We start from the raw sequence: 599 nt of genomic DNA, 5'->3' as shown, positions 1-599 counted from the left end.
ATCTATGGCACATAATAGTTCTACTCTGATATACACGGAGCCCCCATGAGTCAGAATCGACTAACAACAAGCAAACTGGTTTATTGTGGTGTTGGAGAAGAATATTCAAATTACCACAGGCTGCTAAAAGGACAAACGAATCTGTCTTCAAAAACAACATATCCGTAATTATGTACGAAACACCATACACCCTTACAACTGGACTGGTAGATATGGTGATAAATGAAGCAAAGGTTGAAGTTGTCCAGGATTTTGTCTTGCTTGGATCCACCATCAGTGCTCATGAAAGCAGCAGTCAAGAGATCAAAAGATGCATCGCATTGGGTAAGTAAAATCTGCTGCACAAGACCTCTCTGGAGTGTTGGAAAGCAGGGAGGTTACTTTGAGGGCTAAGGTACACTTGACCCGAGCCATGGTATTTTCAATTGCCTCATATGCATGTGAAGGTTGGGTATTGAAAAGGGAAAACTGAAGAAGAATCAATGCTTTTAAATTGTGGTGTTGGCCTCAAGTACTCCCTCAACACAAGAATACTTTCTTCTAGTAAATTGGCATTCTATGATGCTCACCTTCCCGACACAACCGCTGAAGACAAAGCG

This window comes from Echinops telfairi, unplaced genomic scaffold (genome assembly GCF_000313985.2).
Source record: "Echinops telfairi isolate 266 unplaced genomic scaffold, ASM31398v2 ScPeMD7_9;HRSCAF=40, whole genome shotgun sequence".
NCBI lineage: Eukaryota > Metazoa > Chordata > Mammalia > Afrosoricida > Tenrecidae > Echinops > Echinops telfairi.
The sequence above is the reverse complement of the archived record's forward strand: the minus strand, read 5'-3'. Positions refer to the sequence as shown.